This window comes from Passer domesticus, chromosome 1, assembly GCF_036417665.1.
Source record: "Passer domesticus isolate bPasDom1 chromosome 1, bPasDom1.hap1, whole genome shotgun sequence".
Classification (NCBI taxonomy): Eukaryota; Metazoa; Chordata; class Aves; order Passeriformes; family Passeridae; genus Passer; species Passer domesticus.
In genome coordinates this window covers 122,938,076-122,955,367 of record NC_087474.1, presented here as the reverse complement: position 1 = coordinate 122,955,367, position 17,292 = coordinate 122,938,076, and the positions used below count along the sequence as shown (strand labels likewise).

Sequence of the window (17,292 nt, the reverse complement as noted above, 5' to 3'; positions counted from 1 at the left end):
AAATTTACCTGTATGTTGACTGTCTGTGTACACCAGTGACTAGAATTTTTTAGGTAATAAATACCAATACAAGGAATTTTTTTGTATTTAGTTGGATTACTGTGCAAAATTTGCTGAAACAGCATAGAAGTAACCATTTTCATTTATTTTTTAAATGCTAATTCAGAATGGTACAACATCAGTAAAAAGCCTAGTTAGTTGTTACTATGTGATACTCTATTCTGGCTAGTTATGGAGGTCTATTTAATGTTATCTGACAGATTAGAATATTTAACTTGAAAATGTGCTATTGCCTGACTGGCAAGTTGGGACATTGCCTGCTGTGATTTCTTACTGGCAAGAAGTCTGTTTTAAGGCAAGCTTGGCCATACTTGAAACTAACAGAGTTAGCTAAGGTTTGATACGCTGCTTTCTTCTTTAGAAAACATCTTCTGGAATTTGTGCCAGTGTGGTTTTGGACTGTAGAATGTGCAGTGTGTGTAGAATGACTGTAGAATGTACAAGTGTGTTTCATACAATGTAAGTCTCCTCAGGTTTGGTGGCATGAACCCTGTCCATTGATGTCATTCTGTGGAGTTTTTTTTACTCTGGTAGTCAGTAACCACATATGGCCAGAGCACAATACATCGTGGCTTTGATCTCGTCCCTGTATAACCATCTGCAAAGAGCAGTGCTGTAAAGAGACACAGGGAGAATATGGGAAGGAAGGTATTATGTGATGCAGAGAAAAATGAAACATTGTCAGGCCTACACTGGTGATGTAGCAATAGTCCAAAGAACTGTCCCCTCACTGTGCTTTCCTCACTGCACCAAGTAGCCGGAGATAGTACTTCTGACATAACACTTAGGGATTATGTTAGTAAATAAAGTATTTTCCACAAAGAGTTATATGTATTAGCAGGTGCTGCATGGAAGCAACTATGCCAGTCTTTATGTAAATTGTTTTTAAATAGACTGTTGAATATGGTGGTGTTCCAAACAGTCACAGTTTAAAATAGTGATAAGGAAGAAATTGTTGTCAAGTATTTTGTTCTGAAGCTGTATACTGAATCGTCCTGGCAGATAGAGTTCTTCATTCTTCCAGGGCTGGATTTTCACTGAGCAATTAGATGCAGTTACCTATATTTGTACTGATTCCTGAAATTATCCCAAAGGGCATGAGAGGGATAACACTGAAAACTGGTACATAAATCACTTCGTGGAGCTGGGTTGTTAACTGCGTTAGTAAAAAAATATGTTCTTTGACTCACCGATTTAAATATAAAAAACCTAAAAACAAATACCTAGAGAGTTTTGTATGTAGTTATGATAGGGTATTACTCAATTTATATGTATGGCCAGTGCAGAAACAGAGAATGTCTCTAAATTCAGCAAGTGGTGTGTGTTGCTCTAAAGGCAGCAAGTGACTCATGTGACTGTCTTAGCAGCTGGGCAGCAAGATTAGAGAGCTACTATGTACACATTCCCTTACTGAGGGGTCCAAACTATTGCTAAATGAAGTTGTATTACTGCCAGAAAGTGAATAACAGGCATAAGAAAATATAATAAATAAGTGTGTCATCAGGTTAGTGCAGTAGTTATTTCAGATAGACATTAAAGGGGAAAAAAAACCCAAATGCAGCTTTTCCAAGTTTCATATTTAAAAGATGTTTGTCCTTTTTTCAGACTCTAACTTCATATGAGATTACATGTGAAATGTCCCTTTCAATTTTGAGATTTGGAAAAGTCAGCTTGAAATGGCTGTTTCTGACACTGCAAGGAAAAAAAATGAGAATGTTAGTGAGTGAAGGATCTTATTCCAAAGAACTCATTTATTTGTAAAAGTACTAAAAATATGCTTGTATCATGAAGTATTTTGATTTGAACTGAAATTGGCAAAGTGTGTATTTCTTGGTCACTTGCTAATTTGAAGACTTATTCATGATGTTATTCCTCATGTATTTCCTAATTGTAAGAATTTGTGAAGTTTGTTCCAAATTGTCTTTAAGTTTTCCTGGCATGCCAGTATGGATTAGTGGAATATGTATTCTTTTTATTTTTTCTTATGTTTCCCTAATCTAATTTTGGTTGGTTGTTGTCTTTTTTTTTTTTTTGCTCAGATTCTTGCTTTTCTTAAGAGAGTTGCTAAACATTTGTGAATGCTTTGTTCTTTAAACATAATGTGTTTACAGTTACACATTGAATTTCAACTATAATTTATGGATTTAAACTGAAAACTGCAACTCTGTCAAACTTATCTTCAAGATTAACCCTCGGGAGAACTCTTTTGAGTCTTGAGGACCAGAGAACATACACTTGACTGTTGCAATCGAGTAAATTGATACAGAAATCAAGAAGATGTAAATATGAAGCTCCTTAATGCTATTTTTAGTGTCAACTTTCAGACCATAATTATGTTTTAAAGATGAGAATGTATTTACCGAAGAGGAGCTTTTCTATTTAAAAAGCCAAATCAGACAAGTCGAGCTCATGATAAATTCCTTATAGTAAAAGAGGACCAGAAGAATGTGTGTTCCTAGTTGTCATCACTGTGTCCCAGTGTCCTGAACAAGGTTAAACTGTTTGTTTGTTATTTTGCTTCAGGTTTTCTGGATTTCTGCTTTCTCTGTTTTTCTGTCTAGCAATGACTTGTTTCTCATCTTGTTGTTCTTTCCTGTTTATTCCAAGTTTCTGCAGCTTTACTCAACAATGGTTTTCAGTTATATCTCTAAGAAAAGATGGAGAGGGCATAAAATAAGATTGCCCAGAGCAGTCAGTTCATCTGAAAACTACCTTCTCCAGGTGGATGATAATTTTAATAATGCTTCCAAACACCTTCATCTGACCTTATTTTTGCACATTTAGATTTCTTCATAATCAAAGCTCTTATTGTTTAGTGTTTTGAAATCTTTGATTTATAGGAAAAGTTTACTTTAGGTTTTGTTTTGATTCATTCTTTCTGAATGTTTCATTACTACTTTTTTTTAATGTACCCTTTTTCTGTACCAGATTTCTTTTGTATTCTGCTTTCAGTTTCCACTTCCAAATTACTCATCAGTTGCAAAAGAAAAATGTTTCTGCACTTCTTAGTCCGATGATGGTCTGTGAAATAGGATCACTAGGAAGCAGGAATGTTTGTGTATTGACAAGTGCTTTATAGATAAAGTGCTAGCAGATTGTGACCAAGGATATACATACCTGCAAAATATATCGATCCTCTGACTACTTGAATGCTTCACTGAATTCTTGCATGCCGTTCTTAACACATTCCTTGAGGTGAACTATCTGAAATATCCATCTGCCAGCAGGGTTTCAGCTCCTGGGTGTTGCTGCCCTGTGTTGTGTGCCACAGCAGCTTCACAGGCTTGGACTTCCTACCCCCACCGCCTCTCCCCAGGGAAGAACTGTGCCATACTGCACTTTTGCTGAGCTCTTATCCTTTCTTCTGCAGTGTGCTTTGTTTTGTTAGAGCACCTTTGCACAGCTGGAAGAATTATATAAAATAAACAGCTGCCCTGAGAGGATTTTTGCATTAATTTGGACTTCGGCTTGTTTGTTTGTACCTTTCAGAATTGCACCCAAAATTTCTTAGCCACAAGTTTGTGCTGCTCCACTGAACTAAAGAGGGAAGTATCTTCTCATAGATTCTAAGGAGGAAAATTCTTAATCCACCTCTAACCAAAAATACAGTATCACTTTTGATAAATGTGGTATTCAAATGTCCAAGGAGAAGCAGCTGAACAAGATCGGACAAAAATATCTTGTATTTGTATGAGATTGCCTCTTGTAAGCAGTCGTGCTTTAAGAAAGAATCTCTCCTATTCCTTTCTTGATATAGTCCTCCTCCCCCTGCTCAGTCTTGCCATTCCATTCTTAGGATCGGGAATTATCCTGGTGTTTGCTTCTTGGGGCTGTTAGAAAATCATGGATATTTTGAAGGAAGTTGAGATGCTGTTTCTGATGCTATTTGTATCCTTCCGGTGAGGGTTTCACAGTGTCAACTTGTGGTAGTGTGTGCCACCTGCCCAGTATGCCTTTCTTTGGCAAGGAAGGCCCACAAATGAGAAGAAAAAATGGTTTTGGGGAAGTTGGCAATTCTTTTTTTTTTTTTTTTTTTAAAGCCTCAACCTGTGCTCTTTGACAGCATTTCTTAGGGCTAGAGTTGTTGTCTCACCTCTTTTTCTTGCACTGGGGAGGGTGGGGGGGGTGGGGGGCGCTGGCAAGTTGTCTGGAAGCTGTAAGTTGATCAGAAGAGACTCTTAGCTCTTCAGTTTCAGATGGGATCGTGGTATTTGATTCTCTGAAGAGTTGACGAGCTTCCTGGTGAGGAGAGAGAATTTTAATAGCTACCTTTGGAAAGCGAGAAATCTTAGTTCTGAAGTTGGAGAGAGCAAGCCCTCTGGGGCAAGCTGAAAAGTAAAGCACGGGAAGGTTTGGAGCCTAGATAACTGAAACACTCTTCTCCAGTAACTATAGATACTGTGGTCTTTCACAGGAGAGCAGTGGACAGGAAGAATGTTTGTTTCCAGGCACCGGTGACCGGCGAAGAATAAATAGAACTAAAGGAGGCTCTAGGAGTTGTGTTGCTTTGTTAATGTCTTTTTTTTAAAAAATAGCATCCATTTTTAGGATTCAGTGTACTAGAGGCTGAAAAGGAAAACACAGCAGGCATCTGTCCTTCCCCTGACAAGCTAACAGTATTGCTTGAAAGAGGAGAACTGAGACATGTGGAAAGGAAAGGGAAAAAAACAGTTAGAGTACTTGCACTTACATGTGTGCATGCTGTTTAATTTTGTGTGTTAATTTAACAATAAATTAACAACAGAGGCTCACAAAGCCAAATTGTGCTCCTCTCAGTCATCACCATGGGCGTTCCTATGCTATCCTGTTTTTCAGGCTGTGGATCATTGAAGGCAAATATCCAGTGGGATGCTGGTTCTCAGAGCAGTATGTATCCCACAGATGGGAGTTCACAAGCCAGTTTTCTGGCTGGAAACTTATACATGGATCTTGACAATGGAACATATTTATACAGAGTTCTGGTATGCTCTCTAGCACGTTGGATGTTTTGCTTCAGGCTCTGGGTACTTTGAGAAAACCTGCGCTACAGCCACAGTCCCTGCTCTGGTGAAATGCCGAGCTGCTTGCACGCTGTTTGTGACTCTTGTGATGCAGAGACACCTCTTGCCCAACCTGCACCATGATATTTACACTGTAAAGCACCTTGATTCCAAAGGAGGAGAGCCTGCAGTGCATGCACAGGATAAAATGCAGTGAGAATAAAGTAAATTACTCCTGTGGGTTTTTTTCTTTAGTTGTTTATTTAAGAATCAAATTTCGGTGGAATTTTTGGAAGAACCTGTTCTGAGATTACTAGGCAGCGTTTTTCAAAACCATTGTCTTCATAATCTGTTTAGAATGCAGCTTTCACTGCCTTTCACTTCAGCTTCAGGCACTAAGTATTTCTGCAAATCACTCCTTGTAGACACATGCCAAGGACTGGGAAAATTAATGACCTTCTCTGTAGCATTTAGTTCAAATGACACAGAGATCTCTAGCAGATTCTGAGACCTCTAGGACAGTGTTCAATTATATGACTCAAAACATTGATTTCTGAGTTACTAATGGGATTGTGGAATAAGTAATTAGAAAACTGGCAGAATTTGGGTAGAGTTCACAGGAATGACAGCTAGATCACTATCCCTGTCTAATTTGAAGTCTCCATCTCAAAGAAAGGTGTTCAAAGGAAAAGTAGGAAAAGTGTGCCAGAATTTTTTTACACAGACAAAACCTTTTTTTCTGTTAACCTTTATGTTTTAGAAATGCACTGTTTTGAATGAACAAAAACTGAAGAAACAAAACAGGGAAGCAGACACTAATTTGTAAAATTTCAGCCCAAACAATGGCAGTTTGGCAAAGTTATAGGTTGGCTTAAATAGAGGAGTTTATCATATAATGGCAAGTGTTTGGCAGCATGGTGAAATGTGATCCCACTCATTCTGCAAATATACTGGATTTGAGTTCACATTTGTACTTACTGACAGCAGTGTTGGTTTTAGTGCAAATTAACAGAGGAAGTGTCTTGCTTTGAAATCAAGGGTGGCTAACTGTTACAGGAGGGCTTTGCAGCCTGATCAAGACCTGAGATGACAGTATTTTTATTTAACCTGATAAATGCTGATCAAATTCTATCCATGCATTTTATGTAGTAAGAATAATTATACTTGTGTGTATATTAAAACCTGGTGCTCTGTTTCTGGGACTGGCAAAACCAAAGTTACTTTGTCATGAAAAGTTAAGAGGAATAGCAATGATAGTCCCAGAGTATTCTCCTGATCTTCAATAATCCAATTGTCAAAGGCTTCCTGAGCTAAACAAAATGAGTTTATATTTACTAACCTTTACTGGACTTTTTCAATAACTTTTTTGTGTTACCCCTTGAGCTTTTGCAAAGTATCTAAATGTGCTGTTGCAAGGAGTTAAACTGCAGATATGTTTAAAAGACAGATGCACTGTCTTCTCAAACCTGTGTCCTTTTGTTTAATTTCACATCTCCAGCTCTCTCATTGGAAGAGCTGCCAGTCTGTTCAGTTTTCTCTCTCCAGCTGCTTCAGTTGTGATATACTTGCATGCTATTCATTTGCATCTCCCTTTTCTTCATGTGTATTGATTTATCCAGAAACCCCACTTGCTTCTTGGAGCTTGACATCCTTTTCTAAACTACGTTGCTTCTTCACTGATAGGTTTATTCTTGTGTCCTTCTACCCACACCCCAGTTGTTCATTGAAGTTTATGCTTTCTTGCCTGGTGTAGATGTCAGTATAGTACTTCACTGCATATTGGGAATTGTTAGGAAAGAAATCAGACAGGCAGTAATCTGTGGTGTGTCTCATCAATACAGTACAAGAGCTACAATACAGTACATAGCAATGGCAAAGATACAGGAAAAGGTGATGAATGAAAAAAATAGTGAAACAGTTTCCGTGCATGGAAGGCCTTAGTTGGTTTAGACTTTTCAGTTCTGTAAGAGACTACAAAAGGGAGAGTACTGCAAACAGTGATTTCGTATCACAGACAAAATGATAAAGGAGCCATGAGTGATATTGATGGAATAAAGGGTCAGCAAAATCTTTAGCTAAGAGGAAAATGAAATAGTGGCAAATAGGCTCAGAACAAGCTAATAGAAAGCTGTTGTTAAGAAAATGTGAAATTAAGCTGTGGCACTCCTTGCCATGGGATGTTGTCGGTACAAAAGATTACATGGGCATGAGAGAGGGCTGCAAAACTAGTGGAAGAGGGGGGTATTAAATCTGTCTAGATCTCTTAAGTCACTAAATCACAAGTGGTGATACTTCCCCAAAATACTGCACATTTGTCTTCCTCATGACCTGCTGTTGGCTTTTCCTGGAGCAAGGCTGCTGGGCTGATGGACTTTCGCTCTGGCCTGCAAGGACCATCGTTGTGTTGCAATGAGTATTCAGGGACCCCGAACCGGAACAAATCACCCAGAACTGGAACAAATCACCCTGGCTGAGCCAGATGCCTCGCTGTCACAGAAACCACGTCTGTCTCTGTGAACCTGTATAGAGCCACTTGCAAACTACTGAAGTTTTTTCCACGTAAACTTAAAGCCAGTGTTGTGTTGTCTAGAAAGCCTTTTAATTTCCAGCCTAAACTTATTTTGATAAGCTTACACTTCCACTTCTTTATTGCATCCCTAGTGACAGTCTCTTTGGTTTACTACTTAAGAACGTCTCTTTTTTTTTCCCTTTGGTCACATGTTTCGTTGTGCTACCCCAGATAAATTTTTTGTGAATATGTATAATACCAGATCTATACATGGTGTTCCCAGCAAGATTTTGGTAGTCCACTATGGTGGTGTCTTCCTGCACTGAAAATACAGCTGCTTTTTTTTGAATCATTGTTTTATTCCCTCTGAAACAGTTTTCTTTAGTGACTTTTGCTAGCTGGTTTTAGAAGGGTTATACTCAATTTTTTTCCTTTTCTGCTGCTTCCAACTAACAGTTCATCACTTCTCAGCAGAAATCATTGTCTCTAAGATCATTACTCTGTTGTTTGTTGTTCCTTTTCATCCTACTTCTGTCCTTAAGATTAGTTACCATTTTTCTTGTGTGTTGTTTCAGTCTGCACCATACTTCTGCTACCTCCTAGTTCCATATTTTCTGCATGTTTTTGTAGTGCTCACTTAAAGGCATAAAAAAATTCTAAATGGAAGTATTGAATCAAAAAAGACTAAAGACCAATCTTGGCAGAAGTCCCTAGCTAACATCCTTCTACCTTTTTCTGAAAGAAATCTGTTTTCATCTCCTCTTGATCTGCTGCTTTTCCTCTCATACTATTCTTGAACTAATTCCTCTCTTCTCAGCTCAACAAATTACTGCTCAGGTGTTAGTATAGAATAATCCTTATTGAGTGAGACTAGAAATGTTGTGCTTCTTTTGTGTAAAGACTGTAATGTTGAAGAAAAGCTGGGTGTTTGACATGGTTCCAGGCTTTAAAAATCATGTGGCATTTTGTTTGATTTTTTTTGTTTATCTTCATGTTTTCATTATTTCATTGAAAATGTGCTCCAAGCAAGAGGCTATGCTATCATCATTAGTTGCATGTCCAGATAACTTTTCTCCACCTTTCTCAATATTGAAATGAGGCAAAAAGTGTGCACTTGGATTTGATGCTGTTGTGAGACTGTTCCATCTCATCACAGCCTTGCTTCCTGTTAAATCAGAAGATAGTATTAATATTTTCAATATAAAAGGTAAGATTATGTAAGTGTGGTAGGTGCTTTTTTTTTTTTAAATTCACCTTTCAGAGGGCCCTGTGTTGGTCTCTGTGGTTGACAGCCATCTGTGGTGCAGAGGACTGTACACTTCTACATTTTTTTCACTCTAGTAGGAGTAGTGAGTTCAAACAGTTGCCCAGTGCTCTCCCTGGTGTGATTATAGATGTTTGGCAGACTTAGATCTCACCAAGTTTATTCAAGGAGATCTGTGCACTGCCAATAATAATATGAACTTGGTCATTTAGCACCTTTTGTCACCCTGCTAAAGTGAGAGCATATCCCAGTGTTGTGATACTCCACTATTAGTCTGCTGTGCTCAGTCTGTTCCATAAGGTTGGTTCCTCTCAGATGCTGGGTCTTCAGGACAGAGCTGGTGCCAAATCCCCATATTCAGCAGGGTGCTGAAGTTGCTGCTGTTCCTGACTCTGAATGGCTACTGAATACAGTTAGTACCAAGAGACCACAGGAAATCTGTGCGTGCTCTTGGGGCTAGAGATGTGGGAATCCCAAACTGCTCATCCCTGTTCATGAGGTAGCTCTTCTCTGCCTACTCTTGTGCTGGCACAAAGCCACTCCAAAGACTTAGACTGCATGGAAATGGTTGGAATGCTTTCTCTAGAGTTAACCATAGAGAGCTAAAACAGTCAAATTAACTTGAATGTTTTAGATCTCTGACCTGGCGCAGAGTGTGGAAAGGAAAGGAAAAAGGAAAGGAAGGGGAAAGGGAAGGAGGAAGAAGCACTGAACTGTTGCAGTGTGGAGGCATGCTGAAAATAACTAAGTTCTGGGCAGACTAACAGAGTGCTGACGTGTGCTGTCTTCAGCGTGACAGCTGGACAGATGTGTCCATCTCTGATCCCAAAGCATTAGCCAAGATGCTGTGCCAGAGCTGTTACCCCTGCCTCTGAGCTGCTCATGGATGAAAAGCTGAAAAGCTCAGCTGCTTTTGCTGCACGGTCTGGCTTCCAGCAAGGAGGTGGCTTGTGTCTGGCCAGCTTGGCGTGTTGGCTGGGCATGGTTGCCTCTGCCTGTGCCTGACCCAGTAAACAAGGTGCTTGCTTAGGTGGAGCTACCTAATTCTGGAGATAGCTGCTTTGCTTTTGGGATTAGATCCAGAGATGAGAAGGTAACTGCTGAAGTTGCTTGCCAAGGCAGCTATCAAATCTGATGATGGATCAGGCCTTGAGGTTAACTAACAGCAATTATCTTTAATGTAGCTATGTCTATTCTGAGTGATTTTTCAGAGGTTTGTTTTGTTTTGTGTTGAGTTTTGTTTTGAAAAGTGGATGCCTCAGAGTGCTGGTTTGTGTGTAATTCAAAGGAAATATCAGCCCTCATCTTGGCAAATACAGCCTTTTGGGTACAAACCTCAAAGTTGTGGTGACAAGTAGGGTAGCAGTGAGAAATTCAAATGTAAATGCCTTGTATTTTCATTTGGGGAAGGCTCTTTCAAAAGCACCCCCATGCTTTGGTAAGGAAGCAAGTGATTTCAGAAAGAAACATGTTGAAATCATCAGGCCATTCATTGTACCTGTTTTGGTAGTGAGTCTTTTTTCTTAGCCATTCATTTGCATAACCCAGGCTCTTTTTGACCGTTTTGTACCCTTTTCTTTAGCAGATGTTTCCCCCCAGCACTAGTCATGGTGGCAGCTTGTGCAAGGTGGCGGGACTGGGTGAGTCTGGGCAGCGGGATGGAAGCTACAGGTCATAAATAAGTGTACAGTGTGTGGTTGATGGTATGTAGCAAGTGTGGTTTAGTAAGATGAGCTTCCAGCTCTTCCTGCAGAAGGGGATGCACACCTTCCTTTGCTCTGGCACATTTCTGTGAGGTGGTATGAGGCAGGAAAGAAACGTCATTTTTACAGCCGAGTTTCTGCGTGTTACTTTTTCATGTGTTTTTGCTGATAGAAGGCTTGGGTGGCTGCCCTGCTGTCAGACTGTGTTACCCAGTGTTAGCTGGTCATGAATCCATGCCTCGCGTTCACAGGTATTGCTTTTTATTCTTAAAAACTGCTCATGTGGGCAGTTACAAACACTGATGGAATGAGCATGAGTCTCCACATCTCCCTTTCCTCCCTCTGGGACTCATATTTCAGTAAGTAGGGCATTTGCAGTTTTAAATTTGTAATTCTAACATTATCTATCAGAAGTAAAGGAAAAAAAAAACCTGCTAAAATAAGTAGTGTAGAACACACTAGATCTGCTTCAGATCAAGCTGTTATTATCATGTACTATTAAACCAAGCGTTTTAAAGGATTAGTAGTTACTATATTTTAAGAGATTGGTTAGTGGTAGGATGTAAGGCTGCCAGTGAAATCTTTATTCTAGAGTCCAAATGCAAAGATCTCTTATTAAAATTTATCCAGTTGTTTAGCTTTTCGTAACAGAGGGTTCATAGATCACAGAAACAAGTGCAGTATGAAATTTCATACTCAATAGTCACCTGCTTTTAAAGAAAAATAGTTGTATTCCATCATTTCAGAAGACAACAGTTACTGCTCTTTGCTGTCAACATTTGCCCCTGTGTGTTTACATTTGTCTGTATCCTAAACTGTTTTGATTTTTGTTTTGTTGTTTTTATTTTTAGCAGTGTAAGCCTTTACAGGCTCCAAAGGATTTCACTGGCTTTCTTTCTAGCCTCTTTTCCCTAAGAAAAGGTGACCATACCAATGATGTGAAAAATCCTGTCTGCAGCATTGCCTTGCAATTCATTAACTCTGCTGCTTTGCCTCTGCTTGGCTTCGTTTCACTTTTTAGGCTCCCTTCTCTTCACAGGAATCCCTATTTTGGGGACTTATACCAACTTGTCATCTGCCACATGAAGGGACAGGTGAAGGGAAAAGAGGGCTTTCTTATAACTGTTTTATTAAGAGAGCCTTGTTGTTCCTAAACCACTGTAATTTGTCTTGGTTTCCTCTTCCTTAATCTCATTTTGCCCCTATTTCCAAACCTCCTCACCTTCATGCTGATGACTCCTCCCTCCCTGATCTTTGGGTTTGGATGAAGCTGGGAGGCGTGGTTAGATGCCAGAAGCACTCAGTTATTACTTACACAGGGAAACTTCATCCTGTCTGACAAGCATACTGTTCGTAGCCTTGAGGGATATACCTGAAGGGCACTGAGTTTCCACTCAGAATTTAAGTAGATTAGATTATGTATACATATTTGTTGTGACTTGGCGGGTATCCCAGTGCCTGAGGTCTTAAAACATACACTTTGCTATACTCGAGGCAAGCTCAACTGCATGTTTTAAAAGATGCTCTGGGGAGATGGAAGGCTGCTGTTTGGAGTCCACAAAGGTGTTTTCCTCTCGAGATCTGGTACAACACAGGAATTCTGACTACTGTTCTGTTTAGTCCTGTATTTTGTCTTGATATTAGGTGCTATCAGATGCCTCAAGGGGTGGTATAACTGTAAGATACAGAAGAGAAGATCCTCTCTTATTTAACTCTCTGTTGATTTGTATTTTATGCTGGAAAAAGAGGGTTGCTATTATTTTTTCCTGAAGCCCTCTTGAAATCATATTACAATTTTGGATGATCTAGTTATCTATGTAAATCTTGTCTGACTGTAAGCTACCTTCTGGCAATTAATCTCACAGGCTAATACTTTGCTGTTAAAAAACAAGTTGTGATTGTTTATTTGTTTAAAATTTGCTATGCTGTGGCTTTATTGAGTCTCTCTGTCATAAGAACAGATGAAACCTGTTACTCTGAATCTGAATAAGTTGCTCCACTGCCAATAATTTTAATAGTTTTATCTTGTTATCTTGGTAAAAAAAAAAGGAAAAAACAAAAAAGAAAAAACAAAAACAACAAAGACACAAGCATAAAAATGCAGCCTCAAAATTCAGGTGCTGCGGATATGCTGGAGGGAACTGTGAAGTTAAAACAGCTGTATTTTATGAAATTCTGTTTTGTATGGCACTTTTCCTTATAAGGACCAATGACCAATTGTTTTGATTATTTAGAACAAAAAAATTCCATGAGAACTGTTACTGAAAATGACTAACTTGGCACTTGTGATCTGTCGTTCTCTTACAACATTTGATGCAATACTGAATTTAAGATAACTGAAACATCCAGTTAGCTGCTCACTGCTTCAGCTGTTCCTATGTGACCTATTTATTGCATTTTCTTGTGAATTGCTAATTGTATCTGTAAATAAATACTCCTCCTTTTTTTAGTGGTGTCTTCTAGTATCCAAGCCTTTGTAAATAAAGAACAGCCTGTGCATCTGATAGAAATTTCCAAGACTCAGTTTGCGATGCACAGTGACCTACAGGCTTTGGCAGCAAGGAGCTGAAGTGATTCCTTGGGCTTTGCCACCAGAGCAGGGAAGCCTTGGAAGGAGGAGTGTGGCCCTGCAGCTGCTCATGGGCAGTGGAGCCTCTGAAATAGCGTGGTGGTTGGGGCTGCACTTCAGAAATGAGGGGTGGATGGGTCTTGTTGGGAGATGAGGGAAGACTTAGCAGAGAGGAAGGCTGGATTTGGTTGAGTAGTTTTGTTTCTTTCTTTAAGCAAGGACTGGAAGTTGATAAAAGTGTGTAAGCTGATATGCCTTAGATATGAGCTGCTTTTCTCAAAGTTGCAGAGAGGGATGTGAGAGAGACAGGACCAGAGCTTAGCAGATCTGAAATGTACATATCCATCTGACCCATTCCTTTGGTGTCTTAGTGGCTTATAGAAGATGCTTGAATACAGTAATTACAAATCCGTTTGTGTAATCTGTTAGAGTAACCTCTTAAAGGTAGGGGATGAGGAATAACCCATTGTGGGGTTTTTGTTGGTTTTGGTTTTTTGTGGCTGTTTTTTTGTTTTGTTTTTTGGGGTTTTTTTTAACATTATGATGTTCTTCCTCTATGCTGGAAAATATTTTTCTCTAACAAACAGAAACTACATGTAAAATTCACTGCGTTTTCCATTCTTTACTTCTATTTTCCTTTTGTAAGTATGGAAACATAGGATTCACTCAAGCAGACAATAGGTAGGATTGTCCCTTTGTGAACTTTAAAATGGATGAAGTGAGAAAGAATTTCTAGGCTGATGATTACTGAGAAATAATTAACAAATCCAATTCACTATGGCTTAGACCACAGTAGGATGTCACCTTGAATACAGTGCAGTTCGTATTACAGCATCATGTGTCTGCTGAACTGAATTCTCAATGTTGCATCACAAAAGAGTATTTACTGTAGTAAATACTTGTTGTGGTGAGCTAGGTTCCACTCAGGGTTTCTTTGGATTGATTGTTTATAATGCACTGGAGTTCTTATTTCTTCCCACTTGGCTCACTACCAATGTCCTGCTTTATTCTAGCATAATTCTGAGTAGAGGTAGATGCTCCATACATGTTGGAAGGCAGGCAAGAGTGCTGCTTTTTGTGGTGGAGGTTGTAAGAAAGTTGGTTATAATAATCTATTAGTTTTGAAGGGTCTGCTGAGGCTCTGGTGGCCTCCAGTTCATATATGACTGAGCCTACTCAGATATGAATCGTTACGGGATGGACAGGTACAGGTACACACATAAATGAAGGAGAGAAAACACACCTGGACCTGCCCTCAGGAATGAACCAGCACAAGAGAACACAAAGGATATAGCAGAAGACCAAGAAACTCAGCAGGATTCTTGATCAGTGCCCTCGTATGTGCTCAGGGCTGTGGTTTTGCAAGTGACATTGCCACCAAATCCAGGAGTGAATTATTTTTTTTCTCTCGGATGGTGCATAGTGCCACAACAGGGGCCTGAGGTAAATGAGTTTAAAAAAAACCCCAAAAGTCAGTAGCCTCACCTGTACCATAGTGTCCTCCTCACCTGGGTCTGCTGCAAAGCACTGTGTCTCCTCAGCTGTGAACAGTGAACAATACCCAAGAAACAGCTACAGGATCCTGGGAAGGCTGGAGGAGGAAACTTACCCGGTAAGTATTGCATGCCCAATTGCAAAATAACTTCACAGGAGGGTTTAAACTACTTTTTCTGGAGCATCGCTCCATCACTGGGGTAGCAGCCTTTCCCTTGCAATTTAAATTAGCTATTCTCAAACTTATGTCTGACTCCTGTTTTGTTTATTTTCTGTGAGCTCCTCATCCACGCAGATGTGCTGTCCCTTACTGACCACCTCTAAACTTCTGTACTCCAGCTAGTGTCCCTCCATCCTTTCATTTCTCTTACTCTGTCATCTAGAGTGTCAGCCTTTACTGCCGGTATCCCCCACCCCTTTCCCTGGTCTTTGCTCAGCTAGCCTTGCCTTCTTACCAGTCCAGCTGTATGGAAGGACTTCTCAGAAACTTCCTGTATCAGCTCCCTGATACCTCCCATGTCTTCTCCTTCCCCTTGCTCTCTGTGCTCTGTACCTTTTGTGTAAAAGATCCATTTCATGAGGAATAGCATCAAATTATCTTAGCTGCCCAGATTGGTTATCCTCACTGTCCAAATCTTTGCAACTCTGTCCTGTACCTACCTTGCCCTATTTGGAAAACCTGGAGATCTCCAGAAGGAGAGTGCTGACCCTACTCTTGGTGTTGATGTCACCATGGAGCTCACTTCCTGCTCCCTGCCTTGGGGGCCCTGAGTCTGTGGGGAAGGCAGAAAGCAGCCCAGCCCAGTTAGGCACAGCAAGGAGCTGCCTGTCCCAGCTGAGCTGGAGCCATGGCATGGCTCACCTCCATGCTGCCTGGAGCTCTGCTCCTCAGGTTGGGTGCAAGGTGAGATAGTTTGAAGGCTGGAGGGAGTCATGTGTTCAGGGGGTGTGCACAGACATAGAGAATGGATAGTGTTGTATGGGACTGCTTCCTCCTGCTGCTGCCTGCACCCCTGCCTGTGTGACATCCTTCGACTTAGCAAGTGTTGGTTTGCCTTCCTCCCAGTCAGTGACTGTCACATCTGTGCTGCTGACTCATGTTTTGTAGTCTGTCCAGTACCTGACTCCATTGCAAGAGCTCTTGATCACACTTTTTGATACTTTTGCATGCTTTTTTCTTCACTCTTGTTCCCCTTGGTGACATGTCATCTTCTCATCAGTCTCACTTCAAAGCTTCAATGATGTATTTCTTTGCTGTGCCAAGTCCCAGACATGATTCACACTTTTCTGCCTCCTTTCTCTACTGATTTGGTCTGTCATTTCCTCCTCGCTAATCACAGCCTTCCCCAGCTTTGGTTATGCTGCCCCCCTGCTCCAGACCTTAGTCATGCTCAGAGTGTTTATTCATCCTAGAGCAGTCTCAAATACAAAGCCGCGCTGTTGCGGAGTTTCATTTCTGTGCTCTATCTTCACTCAGGGTGAAGTACACAAAGAATTTTCAACTCTGTTGCTGTTCTGTATGTTCTGTGTAGTAGAATGAGTTTGTGTAGATCTAAAAGCTGCAACAGAAATTTCTTACCTTCGCAGTGTATTTTACAGTAATTTTCCGTAGCCAAAAAAGGAGTGAAAATAGTCTGTAAGAAGGGGGTTTGACACAAAAAGTGCAGGTAAAGGAGGTGTCTGGTTGTTCATTTTGGGGTCTGTTTTTTTTTCCCATCAAAGGAAATGCTCCTCTAACACTCCTGAAGGAAGCTTGTTGATAGGTAACCTTGCAGTGCATTATCACAGTTTGCCTGTTGTCTTTATAAATGAGGTCCTTAAGTCTCCCAGGAATTTGTTAGGGAGCGCTGTCCTTCCGCATAAGGATAGCTAATTTCCCATGTATGCAGTTAAATATGTAATGCATATTAGTTTTTTCTTTAAAAACCAAACAAAAAAACAACAAACAACCAAAAGCAGAACCCTTTATACTCAAATTCCCTATCCAACAGTGTCTGACCATTACAAGATTTGAAACAATAGCAACCAACCTACGCCATTACATATGTCTCAGAAAAACCTGCAACAGCATATGTAGTATGTGGAAGTAATTTGAAAAGCATCTTGCAGTTTTGAAGGGCACACGGTGAAAAGAGAAACTGGAAGAAAATAATCTAAATGTGGTCATGAGGGAAGAAACTAGTTAGCAGTATTGAAATAGACTTTGTAGTGAGTGGGGTGACTAGTAACATCTTTATTTTTTCTGATTTCTCTTAGCACATAAAAAGCTGCTGCCCATATGAAGAGGGAATTAGTAGCTAAAAGATAGCTATCAGATTTCAGAAGATAAACAAAAGGTTGATCTGAACCTTGAAATTGTCAGCTCAGCAAAGGCAGAATGGTGAAAGGAGGGTTTTCTGGAGAACCCCCAGAAGATTGTGGTGGATTATGCATTTCTGGAAGGGGACAAGAAACAGGCAGTGCAAAGGTGCCAAACCTAAACAGTTCTAACAAAACACTGGTCGAGCATTTTGTTGCCAACACCCTGCAAAACATAGGTATTTCAGATTGAGACCACTACGTCAGTTGAGCTGAAATGTTTCCTGACTACTCTGATTCTTGTGTATACCATCTAGAGGAGCACTCTGTGCAAGACTTGCTTTGTTTTAAACGTCATTATTTTTCACTGAAAAAAAATTCACCATCAGCTGAATCAGTAAATAAATCCATTTGTC

At 40.1% G+C, this 17,292-nt stretch overlaps 1 protein-coding gene across 8 annotated transcripts in view; it reads left to right on the top strand.

Moving 5' to 3' along the window:
* Positions 1–17,292, top strand: part of PLAG1 (PLAG1 zinc finger) — a 53,593-nt gene that overhangs the window by 14,278 nt on the left and 22,023 nt on the right. Inside the window, exon 2 of one of the 8 annotated variants that reach the window (XM_064386758.1) lies at positions 10,398–10,452. The exons of the other annotated variants lie outside the window; for them this stretch is intronic. The gene's annotated coding sequence lies outside the window, so the exon portion shown is untranslated. The remainder of the gene's footprint in view (positions 1–10,397; positions 10,453–17,292) is intronic. 8 annotated transcript variants of the gene reach the window in all.